Source organism: Periplaneta americana, chromosome 6, assembly GCF_040183065.1.
Source record: "Periplaneta americana isolate PAMFEO1 chromosome 6, P.americana_PAMFEO1_priV1, whole genome shotgun sequence".
NCBI classification, from domain to species: domain Eukaryota; kingdom Metazoa; phylum Arthropoda; class Insecta; order Blattodea; family Blattidae; genus Periplaneta; species Periplaneta americana.
In genome coordinates this window covers 82,539,802-82,555,058 of record NC_091122.1, presented here as the reverse complement: position 1 = coordinate 82,555,058, position 15,257 = coordinate 82,539,802, and the positions used below count along the sequence as shown (strand labels likewise).

General features: G+C 32.6%; 1 long non-coding RNA gene across 4 annotated transcripts in view; it reads right to left on the bottom strand.

Annotated features, from left to right (window-relative positions):
• LOC138701464 (uncharacterized) overlaps window positions 1-15,257 on the bottom strand; it is a 1,004,334-nt gene that overhangs the window by 491,940 nt on the left and 497,137 nt on the right. The gene's annotated exons all lie outside the window — the stretch shown is intronic.

Here is a 15,257-nt window from a genome sequence, read left to right as displayed (position 1 = left end):
TACTATACTTTGACTAACGGTAGGTCTACATATATTTTAGTTTATGGTACTCAATTTTTTCTGTTGCAGAATCTATGTAACGCTTCTCTAAAATAGATTTAGTAGGCCTATATTGTTGTACATAGTTAAACTACAAAATTAAATTAACGGTATTTCCGAACTTGGTGTTAAGTTTAAAATAACTCTTAATAAACATTTCTAAGTGCTCTAGTAGATTCAAAATCATATTGTATACTTGTTCATTCCTTGAAACGCAATTTTCGTGTTCTTAACAAAATGTATAATATTTTAAATTCTCAAATATTTACTCAGTAGTTTCTAAATAAACATTTCTCAATGCTACTCTCTTTAACATTAACATATAATATATTTCATACTTTGCATAATAGTAGTGAAATGTCATAAAATAGGTTTCTTTGAAAATTCAGATAAACAAAAATCATATGAGATTAATAAACTAAAAATAAATAATAAATACATATATCAACATCCTCTTCTATTTTAAAATGAATTCATGCTTATTTTGGTAAAAAAAAATTATATATATTAAAACGATATTGTTCCTTCTTTGACAGAAAATTTTGTTGCTCGTAACATTATCTGTGATTTAAGTCCTAAGATAGTGAATATTTCTAAAAATAAAATTTTCCTGTATTCTCTCCATTTCCAAGGTTTTATTTAATACTTATTTTGGGACCAGAATTGTACATAAAAACTCACTTCAATCCCCGAGAAAATGTTGGTGCTAATGCATGTGCGATTTAGGCGCTAGAATATAAAATGAGTTTTTATCTGTTCTCCTTTTTTAATATTGCATGCTACTTTCGAAACATAATTACAAATTAAAATTACAATATTTATTTTCATTCAACATCTTATTGTTGTTAACTTTCAAAACGTATTGAAAGTAATGTCACAAATTATTCAGTTCCTCATTCGAACTCATATTTTAAACATTTCACCTGTACATTTGATAAGATTGTACATTTTGTAGCAAATAAGTAAAAATCATTGCGAATATCGATCTTAATCAAGACCCGTATAACAAACTAAGCTCTGCAATGTTTTTGTTCTTATGATTGTTATTTAACTATTCGTGAACAAACTAGAGGACGTGAGTGTTTAGATAACATGTTTCACAATTTTAATCCCGCTTATTTTAAGAATAAATTATTGGTTTGGGGTTTTCTCATAAGTGATCACAGTGCCATTGTTAGGCAAATATTTAAAAATAATGGTAATAGTATACATGACTCTTCCAGTAGGTATAATGTACTTACTAGAATTATATCTAATACAAATTTGCTGTTTTTAAATGGGTTTTAATAAGTAAAAACTGGCAGTTTTCTTTGCAATTTGACCATATGACTACTATATTTATTAACTGGTTTTATGAGTTATTTGGTTGATTTGTTCCGTTATAAATAAAAACTATAAAGGTAAAGAATTGTAAAAAAAAACGGTTTTCGGAGGAATTAAAATACATGAGAGATAATGTTTTGATGCTTCGTAATATTTATAAAATAATTAACAACTTTGTGAACAAGGAAAAATATGATATACCAAATAAGAATTATAAATCAACCATTAGAAAAGCTAACATTGAAGCTAAAACCCAGTTTATTTCGAATTCCACTAATAAATGTAGAGCTGCATTGTCCTTCATAAAAATAAAACAACACCACAGAAAGTTGAGAATGATAGTATCTCGGTTTACCAGTTTAATGATTGTTTTATAACTATGACCGAAAAGGTTGAACAGAATTTACCCTTTTCAAAATTTGCAGCTATGGATTTTATTACTAAACTTTATAGCTGCCAAGAAGCTGTTTTTAAACTAAGCTTAGTAAGCTGTTTTGAAGTTTTAGGTATTGTAAATAATTTAGCTTCCTCTAAATGTAAGGACTATGTTAAATGATATAATTCCATATTGTGTAGAACCATTAACAAATAGCATTAATAACTGTCTGACTAAAGGCATACAGTATTTCCAGATTCGCTGAAGGTTGTAAAGGTGGTGCCTATATTTAAAAAGGGTGATGTTAAAGAGTCTTGTAACTACACACCTACTTCTATATTACCTTCATTATTGAAAGTTTATGAGAAAAATATAAAAAATCAGCTGTGTAAATATCCATAATTACAAAATATAATTTCTATTGGACAATTTGGATTTAGATCTGAGTATAATACTATTGGTGCTATTAGTGAATTAGTCAAATATATTCTAAAAGATTTTGAAAATCATTTCATAACCATGCTACTTTATGAGCTCTTAATAAAGCCTTTGACTGTGCAGATCATGTAATATTGCTTGAAAAGATGCAATATTATGAAATTCAAGGTATTCAACTATATCTTTTTAGATCTTATTTAAGTAACAGGAAACAGTGCGTTATGAGAACCATTAATAGGAAGGATCTAAGAACAGTAAAGTGTAGAACTCTACGGCCTTAATTCGTGGGCCTATTTTGTTTAGAATCATAATCAATGATCTAATGAAAAGTATAAATGTGTTTATATTGCCTATGCAGATGATACCACATTTGTAAATAGTCAAAGTAGGCTACTTTAAACGAATTTGAAACCAATGCAACATTTTCACTCGAGGAAAAGAAATGGTTTTCCACTAATAAACTTTCATTAAATGAAAGTAAAAGTGAATCTATTATTTTCACGTTGAAAAATTTCAATGTACACAAATCGGTCAAGCTGTTTGGTATCTTTTGAATAGTAAATTTACTTGGAAATTTCACATGATTATGTGTGCACCAGGTTGTGTAGATTATTGTACCTTTTAAGGGACTTAAAAGCATTTATGCCACTGCCTTATGTTAAAACAACATATTTTTATTTTTTTCCAAAGCATTATTACATATGGTTTATTACTTTGGGGAAATGGTGCTCACATTGGCGAAGTGTTTGTTATTCAAAAGAGAGTCATTAGTTTATTAAAAATTCTAAGTTGACTGCCCACCGTAGGCCTTTATTAATTAAAGAGGAAATTATGAACGTTACTAGACTTTACATCATGGAGCTATTAGAATAGAATAGAATAGAATAGAATAGAATAGAATAGAATAGAATAGAATAGAATGTTTTACTTTCGCTAGCAGAGTTAAGGCCATAAGGGCTTCTCTTCCACTCAACCAGCCTTAATCAATACAATAGTTACATACATATTTAAATTATGAATATTTACAACGCACTTAAAAAGATTCTCCAGCAATATTCTTCAGTTAAATTTTAACGACTAGTACATGTTTTTTTTTTAAATTGAGATAAATCTATAAGAAAAAGTAATAACTTAATTTATGAGCTAATTTAATTCAATTCAGTCTATATAATAATAATAATAATAATAATAATAATAATAATAATAATAATAATAGCCTAATGTGTCCCTTGAAGGGCAAAGGTCTCCTGCTAGAGGGTAGCTCTGTTTCACTAACGCGGTGAGCTACTCCGCGTTAGGTTGTTTCTAGTGTTTCTTTGTCTGGTTGGAGTTGATTTCGCTGTCACTTTGATTAATTTGATTTCACTAACACTTTTATTGTATTGAATGCATTTTCACTGAGTCAACTTGGGATGTTGTTTGTGGCTGGCACTGTCTTCGTTTGTAGTCGACTTCCAATTGTTCTCCATGTTCCCCTGCTTCTTGCTATTCTGGACCATTGCTGGCCTGCTTGTGTTGTGTAGAAGTCTACCCACCTCTTCCTTGGTCTGCCTCTGTGCCGGTCTCCTGTGCGCGGGTCCCACATGGTGGCTCTGTATGTCCATCTTTCGTCTTTCATCCGCGCGATGTGGCCTCCCCACTTCCACTTCAATTTGTTTGCTCTTTGTGTGACGTTTGTTGTTGATGCCATTTGGGACAGCGAATCATTGGAAATTCTGTCTCTCATAGTTATTCCCAATATCTTTCGTTCCATTTTCCTTTGGCATATTTCTAGCGCATTCATCTGTCTGTTTGTTGTCGACCATGTTTGGCATCCATAAAGTAGTGTTGGGTAGACGCAGGTATGTAGTACTTCGAATTTGAGTCTTCTGCTGATTGTCTTATCCAGAAGTATGAACTGGAGGGACCAGAAGGATTTCCAAGCTAAGGATATTCTTCTTCTTATTTCTTTTCCAGTCTTGTCTTTAAAGGAAATTAGTTGGCCTAGGTATGTGTATTCCGTTGCATATGGTAGCGTTGTTCCGTCAATTGAGATGGGGATTTCTTGTCTGTTTGTCATCAGTTGTGTTTTTGTCATGCAATATGTAAATAATTATAATTAAGTTGAAATAGCTAGTTGGTTAAAATGATGAGAATTCGTTTAATATAAGTTTACTAGAACTATGTTATGGGGAGCAAAATATAAATCTAAAATATATTGATATAATGAGAATATTAATGTAATTAAATTTTTCCATTAGAGGTTTTGTATTCTATTTAGAGAAATTAATGGTAATAATAAGAATGGACAGATGTTAGTTTCATTATAAGTAACAAATATTAATCAATAATTAATCTGTTGAGTAAGAATTTATGTAATTTTGACCTAAATGAAGTTATTGTGAACAACCCCTTACATCACTCGAAAGCGAGTTCCAATTTCTAGCAACTGAAACTGTATAGGATGAAGAATATAATGATTACTTGTTGTATGGTATAATGAGTAAATTGTTATGATGAAACCTGGTACTTAGCTGATGATATGCGGATAAATTTTGAAAACTAGAAGCCAAATAGATTGGGGTAGATGTGCAGAGAATTGAAATAAGAGAATAAGAGAATGCAGGGCTCGTCGATCGCTAAGTCTTAGCCGAGGCAGATTTTGAAAAGACGGGGAAACATGATCATACTTACGAATATTGCAAATATAACTGACGCACGCATTATGCACACGTTGTAGCCTGCTGCTCAAATTTGCATTTAGGTTACTTAATATAATATTGCAGTAGTCGAAGTGTGGCATCACAAGTGTTTGTACAAGGATTAATTTTAGTTTATCAGGAAGAAAGTGCTTCAGTCGCTTTAATATACGCAAAAATCAATTTAAATTCAATGAAACAAAATGAAATCCATGACTATAGCGCTATAAATAATGAAAAATCATGCATATCTAAATATAAACTTTCCATAACAGCTAACAACCATTATATTATGGCTTTTAAACTACCGGTATATAATCATCTTCCAGTTCATGTAACAAGTTTGAATGAGCAGAATTTTAAGAAAATTTTATATAAGTAGTTGATAGATGAAGCATTTTACAATATTGATTAGTATTTTAAGACTCATTTACATGTTTTTAGTTTTAATTTATAGATAAGAGATTATGTCATTACAATTTATTTGCTACTAGACAATAATTAAATATCAATATCAATGTCAAAAATTCTTACTAACATCTTTCATTCGTCCGTCTAAAATTTCTAATTTTGGATATACAAGGATTTGAGAGCCAATCCTTTATAGTGTCTTCTAAGGGTATGTAAACGAACAAACCACATGAAAATTATTTGAAGACCGTGTCGTAGTTGTCGTGAGCAATCACAGTTCCATTGATCACTTTGCACATAACCTATGTAACTGGTTACAGCCGAGTACATGAAAGAGAGCGATAAGATAACTTGATGCTTTTAATATTCTCCTTTTGTACCATGTCTTCATTATAATTCTGTTGAGCCTGTTGATGAGCCGGAAGTTTTATCGATAAATTCGGGTTTATTTTTCCATTATATTTTTATAATAAATTTGATAAGGAATCCTGCTGGAAACTTTTCAACCAATACCATTGATATATTTCTTCTATGTTGAATTATGCCGTTAAGATTAAGAGAATTTAATTTTGTTCTTATTTTCTCTTTTATCACTTCAATTTTGTTATTGTTGTGCCGGATGACTGTGTGGTCGAAAGCGAGCTCTTCTTATGCGACGCAGTCCGTAGATTCGTGGTTTCGAATCATGTCTCGCACATGGATGGATATCTCTTGTTCTGTTCTGTGTGTGTCTCAGTGGAGGCTTCTACGCTCTGCTGATCTCAGGCTATGGAAGGCCACAATTGTGTTGATATCTAGCGTGTGTGACCATAGAATCGTTCCCTTTCCTACAGACATTCGTGTAAGACCTCTATGTAAGAGGGGAGGTTAAACGAACAATTAAAAATAAATGTTATTGATGTGATAAACAGCCACAAATCAAAACTCTACATGCTTTTTGGGGTTGCACAAGAGATTTGCGTCCTCACTGTTTATAAGAATTGCAACAAATCTCCCAGAAATAGAAGCTATTTGCCGGGATACAAGCCATTTTTTCCCTAGGCCATTAAAATACCAGGAATGACATGAAAATATCTGTTTACCTGAATTATTTAAATTACAGATCTAATTCTATGATGCGTGGTAAAAAGGGCGTAATCCAGAAATATTTGATTTTGAATTACGACCTCAATATGAATACAAAAAAATGTACTTCTTCAGATGGTATCAAAGGCATATGTCTATATTCTTCCATAATGATGTAGAGCGTCAGAGTCCCAACCTATCAGAATGAATTTCAAAGGCATGTTGGGTCCGATAAGTATAATATAAGTATCATATATATATATATATATATATATATATATATATATATATACATGTGACATAAAGTTTAAAACCATACAAAACATAGAAAAAACAAGCAATGTGCTGGTAGATGAGTGTACAAAAAAATAACATATTAATTTGGCAATCTTCAGATACAGGTGGGCACAATTCACAAAATAGCGGAATAAGCTACGGTATGTATTTCGCTCGTACTGCTGTTTAAGGGGCGTACGAAATCAGAGCCCTGTAAAAATATAATGGGGAAGTATAAAAATTTTTGAATTGAAAGCTAAGAATGAGTGTTAAATTTATATATATATATATATATATATATGGGTTTATTAACTTTAAATTTAAACTTTATATATATATATATATATATATATATATATATGGGTTTATTAACTTTAAATTTAACACTCATTCTTAGCTTTCAATTCAAAAATTTTTATACTTCCCCATTATATTTTTACAGGGCTCTGATTTCGTACGCCCCTTAAACAGCAGCACGAACGAACTACATACCGAAGCATATTCCGCTATTTTGTGAATTGTGCCCACCTGTATCTGAATATTGCCAAATTAATATGTTATTTTTTGTACACTCATCCATTAGCACATTGCTTGTTTTTTCTATGTTTTGTATGGTTTTAAACTTTATGTCACATGTATGATTTTAAATGGCATATGTTTGAACTGCCTATGATATCAATTTTTTAACATTCTTTGACGATTGCCTTAAACTAGGAAATTTTAAGTGTCATCATGTGTTATCGTTTCGATGTGACCTGAGGATGCTATATTCATTGCGAAAACGTTTGTCTGCTCTTATGTAACATTTTATGTAAAACCCTAATGGTTTAATATATGATTATTGATAAGTAATTTGACGGTAATAAACCCATATATATTTCATACCTATCAGAATGATATTGGTCCTAATTTGAAACTGTCCTTTTGCTTTACTAAAAATTTGCAATTTATGACTTATGCTCCTTTTACCTCGCACCCTAGCATTATTGTTTTTGGTTCCTTGATTTGAAGGTTATAAAATCGTAATAAAGAATTACGCTAATTAACAAGTTTTCTGTAATGTTGATAAGAATAATTAATGTTTGATAATATGTATGTACTGATCATGAATATGCCATTGAAACAATTCCATTATGTAACATTATTTTCAGAAACTTAGGGTAAACATTGATAATTTCATGATAATTTCATGAAAATTAATTTATAATGCAAATGTGTAAATATATCCTTACTCCGATTTTTTTCATCTAAAATACGATAATTTGCTGTACAAATCTGGAGACATAAAAGATTGGACACGTTCTTGAACAAGTGCCAAAAACCACTTTTACAACTTAAGCTAAAAGGTTGGTCATTTCGTGATAACCTTGGTAATTTCGTGATACTACATTGATAATTTCGTGAGGGGTAGAAGAATTGTGTAAAAATTCATTAAAGTCAAATGAAATTCACATTTAATGTTACAAGACTTCAAACACAGTAATTCCGTATAATATTCATAGCAAGAAAACATGGAAATACATATCAACACATAATAAGAATGAAATCAAAGTAAAAATTGAAATTTAAAAGGCATCTTATTTGCCCTGAAAGGGTGAACACTTTTATTACGGACTTTACTATAGCCTATATTACTAGGGTAACTCCAAAATTAATGCGTAACATTTGTTTAAAAATTATATTTTTATCCTACAGCTTTGCTATTTGACAGTATGTAGATACATCCTTTAGGAACAAAATGACACTTTTCTACATAATCCCCGTCCCTTTCAACTGCCTTACGTAACCTAGGAACGAGAGCCTATAGACCAGCACGGTAAAAGTCTCGACCAACACGTCTGAGCCACTCTTTAGCAGCGTGCACAAGATAGTCATCCTCTAACCTCGTTCCGCGAAGGGATCCTTCAGTTTACCAAAGAGATGGTAATCGCACGGTGCCAGCTCAGGACTGTAAGGCGGGTGTTTCAGTATTGTCTATCCGAATTTTCTGATCTGGTCTGTGGTCTTGTGACTGATATATGGCTGTGCGTTGTCGTGCAGTAGCAAAACATCCTGCTTCTCCCGATGTCGTCGAACACGACTCAGTCGAGCTTGAAGTTTCTTGAGAGTTGCAACATACCCGTCAGAATTAATGGTGGTTCCGTGTGGCATGATGTCCATAAGCAAGAGTCCTTCTGAATCGAAAAACACAGTAGCCATAATTTCTCCTGCTGAAGGTGCACTTTTTAATTTCTATTTCTTTGGTGAATTTGCATGATGCCACTTCATTGTCTGCCTCTGTCTCCGGTCCAAAATGGTGGAGCCATGTTCCATCTTCTGTCACAATTCTTGCAAGTAAGTCATCTAGCACTTATCATTGATACTTAGCATGGTAACAAATCAAACAGACGCTACACTGAACCCATTGCGTCCCCCTTTTCTTTTTTGTTATTACATCTTATCTTCAGATATCTAAAATTCCTATTGTAATACAATTTTTAAAATAATATAAAATGTAACGCTTTATACTCAACAAAATTTCGCCTCAAACAGCTAAGATTTCCATCAGTAAAGCTAAGCCTATATGACGACTACAGCTGTATCTAAAATTCCAAAAACATTTCCTAAAATTTCATGAAGATATAATAAATCTTTGTACCAAATATCATATGCTTACCTTTAGTAATAAGCCTGTAATATAATTACAAACATCCACAAAATGTGTACGCCTGAGAAGTCGACGCTAACTTGCTCTCTCCAAACATAAAAGCTCACTGAAGCAACTACAATAGTCATACAAAGCTTAGCTGTATGTTTCTGGAAACCGGACAACATATGCAATCCCTTGGCGGAAATTTGAATCTCGTAACACCATTGGTTAGTTTGCGAAAGAACAAAGAAAAAGTATCACGAAATAACCACTACCACGAAATTACCAATGTTTACCCTATATTTCATAATCAGTAAATAGATGGTATAAAAACGTGTTAAAGCCAACCTATATGAAACTCGGTTCCTAACTTTAATGTCGTTCTTTTACACAATTATTTAGCATTTCCGTTCTTTTAATACAGGTAGGCCTACCTTTTAAAATTTACTTTTTCTTTAGTGCACTGGATGAGTGCTACCCTCTAAGGTAATTTATTGTTTTATTTTAACCTGATTATGCGGCTGCACGGAGCGAGAGGTAGCAATATAATCGGCGATTACCAATAGTGGAAAAGAATACACATTTCATAGTCTCTTTTGGGACAAAAAATGAATATATTTAGGCTACAGTTGTATTGCTTGTGAAAGGTTCATGTCGTAGGCCTACTATTATTTTGCAGAATTGTTATAGGCCTAATGAATTGGAAGCGTCGTCGTGTAAAAATTGTAAAAAATAATTTTTGTAATGGATTATTATCCATTTGTCTGGAAATCAACGTACATGTATTTTGTAATATGTTATTGTGAAGTTAATAGAGCAGTTGAAGGAAGAAAACAACAGTATGCTTTTTGTTATTCCAATTATATGGCGAGAACTTATAAGTCATCGGTGAGACCATTCCTTCTGATTACCAAAACAAGGATTTCCAAGGAAAGCTAAAGACAAAATTGTATGTCTTAACCTTCTTTCAGCCATAAGACGCATGCCACATATGTTTGAACCTCCTATCTCTGCCCTTTCACTTGTGGAGAAGATTCCATCATTCCAAAGAAACAAGAGTCGACAAAATCTTGACACTAACCTTCAACGTCTGCTGATCCCATATTTAATCAGAAATATTATAATAAAACACATTTGATACCGCAGTCCAAACTTGATGAAGTAAGAATAAAATTTAAGTCTTTCCAATCAACAAGCGAAACTATTAACTTGTAAATTGCAACACTGGAACTTATTAGCAAAATGTTCTAATAGTTCGGTATTTAGAAAACGAAATGATAAGCTAAGGGTAACATAACATGTTATTAATTTAATTGGCAATAACTAGGAGCGTGATTTTATGGTAATTACTTTATCCCGATTTCGGTGATTGAAATGGTTTAACTTCGGTGAATATTTCTTAAGAAACAACAAGCACTTATCCCAATATCAAACATGAATTGTAAAATTAAAGAAAAATGATAAAATAACAATTTTTAAATATTATTATTATTATTATTATTATTATTATTATTATTATTATTATTATTAAGGGTGTTTGACAATAAGGTTCTTAGGAAAATACTTGGGGCTAAGAGGGATGAAGTTACAGGAGAATGGAGAAAGTTACACAACGGAGAGCTTCACGCATTGTATTCTTTACCTGACATAATTAGGAACATAAAATCCAGACGTTTGAGATGGGCAGGACATGTAGCACGTATGGGCGAATCCAGAAATGCATATAGAATGTTAGTTGGGAGGCCGGAGGGAAAAAGACTTTTGGGGAGGCCGAGACGTAGGTGGGAAGATAATATTAAAATGGATTTGAGGGAGGTGGGATATGATGGTAGAGACTGGATTAATCTTGCTCAGGATAGGGACCAATGGCGGGCTTATGTGAGGGCGGCAATGAACCTCCGGGTTTCTTAAAAGCCAGTAAGTAAGTAAGTAAGTAAGTATTATTATTATTATTATTATTATTATTATTATTATTATTATTATTATTATTGAAACAATCCCTTTGAAATTAACAGCAAATTGTATGCGTCATTAATTAAATTCATGATTCAATAATTTCATTCGACTGTGAGGGGGTGATTTTGATCTCACGAAGGCAGTTTTTGCGGAAAAGAGGAATGATCGTTGCGTGCTTGCGTTGCTCCCTGGAAGTAGTCTCTGTAACTATGTTTACATCATTTCCAGATGTCACACCCATATAAGTTCTTAATGCTGAACGATTCAAATAATATGTAGACATATTCATGTTACATTTTATAACGAGTAAATACCGAACTAATTTATAGCAAATCAATAAATAATCTATATATAGGACATATCTAGCAACATTTTCATTTAAATATAATGAGAGAAACCAAGCCCCTTTTTTCGAACAATTCCTTCTACATCAAGTTCTAAATTTCATACATTGAACTTTAAATCAGGACTAAAATTGAGGGAATTTCTATGTTTGTTCTTCTGATAAAACTTATTGGATAAGTTTGCTCACAAAGATACTGTATGTGGAACACAATGGAAATAAATATTTAAAAACATTTTTCACCTCGTTTCTTATAATCATGAAATACATTTACGCAAAAATGGTCAAATATACATTGTTTGGAAAACATTTTCAATGAACCATTATACAACACGTCAACAAGTTAATCTTTCTCCTCTTGAAATAGAATTTTATTTTTAATGTACCATACTATGTTCAAAAGGATTTCTTATCCATGAATTTCCATGATTTTATACACGGAATAACCTCTGAAACTAGTCGCTAAATCATTCAGATGCTCAGTGATGATAAAATATGTTTAACTTTTGGTGGGCTCGAAAACTGACCCCGATATTGAAATTGGGAAGTTACTAAGCGTGCAACCTTCAGCATACCATTCCATAGGCTAGTCTTAATTTTATAATATATTTGATTGCTGCCTTTATCTTATTTTCAATGAGGAATACAGTATATTCGTGTCACTTCTGTGAAGACTTGTATTGAGATTGTTCAAGTATGCACAAACAGACTACTATAAAAACCAAGCCAAGTTGTTCAACTAATCACATTAAAATATTATAATCACTCAGAAATAGTCATACTTCATCGCATAGCTCAAAAATCGATGCAGTATTTTTCCTATTGACAACCAACGAACTTTGCATTCAAAAGTAACTATGGTACGTATGCTGACTATATAGTTCTTTACATAATTTTGGCAAGGTTTTCGAATTCAAAGGTCAAAATTTTATAAAAATTATAATATTACCTACTTCTTCAAGTAGGCCTATTTCCTTTAATGGTTCATAATTTGTTATGTAGTCAAAGCTTCTCGAAGAACAGTGTAGTGGTTCCATTTTGCATAACAAGTGTCACTGTTTCCACTCGTTTTGCCATAATTTGTGTTGTAAAGATAATAAATAGGGTGTTGTGGTGTATTCAGCACGTATCTTTTCTTTTTTTTTTTTATAAATGTGATAGTGAAATTCGGCCTCTAAAGCATGTGGTTCGAATTCGTGTGTCAGTCAGGCTTGCACGCACACATATACAGTGCGAAGTTATAGTGGAGACCTCAGTGGTATCCGGTATTGAAAAACCAATAACTCTTAGAAAAATTTAGCCATAAAATAATATTTCATAGAAATATAAAGGTTTAATCGTAATACAAAACGAAACGATCAGAAGGGTAGATTAGTAAAATCTCTAATGCCCGGTTGCTTCAATCTCGTTTAAAATGCTTTAATAGCTAACCGTAGTAATATAATTATCACGTTTAAGGAGGAAATCTGTTGCACTATTACTTACAATGATTTCTTTACCTTAGTTACTTGGCGGGCGATTATCTTGCTGTTATTCGTATTCGCAGGAATTGAAACGTAGTATTCAGGTGGCAGTGATTGAATGCGTTATTCTGTCGTCTGCCGAATTTGTGCAAACAAACAATTCTAGCTCTTCCGTTTATTACAATTCATGTCGAATATGGAAGGAACTAGAGTAAGAGCTCGAAATTTCAATAAATACGAAGTGGAAATGCTTATTGAGCTTATTCAGAAATATAAGCACATAATAGAAAATAAGAAGACGGACGGCGTTTCTTTGAAAGAAAAAGACGCTACTTGGAGGTTAATTGCTGATGAATTCGGCCATCTTCCTGGTAAGTTATTCATTTATATTTATTTGTATGTACGTATTTATATTCCTGTAGGATTGAAGAACTGATGTTATAACCTTAGAGTTAGAGGATGCTTCGTCACTACACAGAGTATAATGTATATTTTATGCCTACAGGTAGTCGAAATCACAGCTGTAGGTCTACCTACTTTTTAGTCATGTAATCAGGTGCTGGGTTTGGATACATATCAGAACACGGATACCTTCATTTTCCTTTACTTCAAAATTACAATTTTGCGCACACACAAAATAAATTACTGGCACTGAAAAGTGTCTTTTTGTGTATTTTAAGATAATTGTTATCAGTGCGGTATCCGTATACTGAAATTACTATGTAGACACGGTATTTCCCTTTGAGATAAAGGAGTTTATTAGAGAAACTCAAACCCACAATTGTATAGTTATGAAAGTGACAAAAATTTATCATCCCTTATATATTGGCCTAACTGTATATTAACGTTGTATTTTTACTTCACAGGGGTTACACAGAGGACCTATGTGAACTTGAAAACTGCTTATGAAAACTTGAAGCGGAAAGCGAGGAGGGATTCCGCTAATGATAAATTGGAAAAATATAAAACAGGTGGAGGAATTGGCGGCCCGTCGAAATTAGATGAAATCGGTGAACGTATTCTAGATATCATAAAACCAACTGTTCCTGTCAAGGCCACTTACGATTCTGATGCAGCATTTGGAGGTAATGAAATGCACACTAATCATGCAGAGCATGTTTATTCATACAACTATATTATGAGCGCAAGCAATGTGCAGGGACATCATTTTATTTTTAATTCAATTTTTATTGTACCTGAGTTTTTTAATGTACTTCCCTCTCACTCCTTCTACTAGTATACTTCTACCCGTCTTCCACCCAGAACCAAGGCCACATATGCATTCAAAGTCGTCTTAAGGTCACGGTATAAAGTACTGACTGAGTGAATATAGCACGTTCCATGGTCTTATTTTCCAGTGAATAAAGTGCATTCATTATTGGATGATATTTTCGCATAGGTACTCCATTTGGTTATGTCGCTTTCCGGTTTCCCCACCCGTTTATGCTGGGCTGTCTTAGTTCTTTTCTGAAAACATTTGCTGTTAGGAATTGGACTTGTACGTAATGTTATAAAGTGTTTAAAATAATTTAAATGAAATGTCCTCACTGTAAGTAACTTTCACGTGATCCCCGCCCCTTCCCACGATCCTGCGACATAACCACTTGGGCGGACAGTAGATAGCATGTCTGGGTAAATTTATCTGTGCGGATCAAGCAGAAGTGAAGATTGAATTTACAGTATGTAAGGTACTGCTCTGTTATAGAGTAGGTACAGAACTATTTCAATATGCGCAGGATTATGGCTCCTTACGTAAGCTGATTTGAGTGCTTTGCATTATTTCTTTTGGAGTTACTGTAAAACACATATGTATGCTAAACATCCTACAATTGTAGAAGAATTAAAGAATTACATGCAAGAAAAAAATACATAAAATTTCAGAAAATATTCTTAGAAAAGTTTTCCATAATATGCACAAAACATCTGCAGCCTGTATCGAAAATTTTTCAGTTTAAATGCACTCTCCATATTGTATGCTAATGTGCTATAGACAGTGTACTATACATTGTATTATGTATAGGTCCGCCTGGATAGTTCAGTTAGTGAGTAAAGTACTGTATTTTGATTAAATAAAGTCCCAACGAAAATTATCAAACTCAAAATCGTTGTACTTTCCACTTTACGTAAATGGATGCACTACTTTTCTTCCTTCCTATACATAGTAAAGTGACTTGTTTGTATTTTATACTAGTAACATCAAACTCTGATCTTCGAAGGAGTAACAAACAGCCTTTCTGTTCTCAACCGTTAATCCAAAATT